The sequence below is a fragment of the Triticum dicoccoides genome, chromosome 4B, assembly GCF_002162155.2.
Source record: "Triticum dicoccoides isolate Atlit2015 ecotype Zavitan chromosome 4B, WEW_v2.0, whole genome shotgun sequence".
Taxonomy (NCBI): Eukaryota; Viridiplantae; Streptophyta; class Magnoliopsida; order Poales; family Poaceae; genus Triticum; species Triticum dicoccoides.
In genome coordinates this window covers 664903632-664904053 of record NC_041387.1, presented here as the reverse complement: position 1 = coordinate 664904053, position 422 = coordinate 664903632, and positions in this window count along the sequence as shown.

Here is a 422-nt window from a genome sequence, read left to right as displayed (position 1 = left end):
TTGTCTGCGAAGGTACTGGACTCTGTGCATCAGACCAGACGCCAGGGACCCTGGCGTCTGGCTATATGGGCCACGTCACCCTTATAGCCAGACGCCAGGAACCATGGTGTCTGGTCCCCTGTTTTGAACATCTTCCTCTCTTTTCTGCATTTAACATCACATAATTCCCATTATACACATGAGCTTCATCACACATAAGAGATGTAGAATGACATATACTAGGGTTGCGACAAAGTTCATCACACATATAAGGTCTCGAATGACATACATAAGAGGTTCGACCACGACAAGTTCATCACACTTACATAGTCTTGAATGACATACATAGTTTCGACCACGGGAAGTTCATCACACATAAGAGGTCTCGAATAACACGTTGTCATGAACCCTTTGTCTACTGAGTACTACGGGGCCATTTTCCC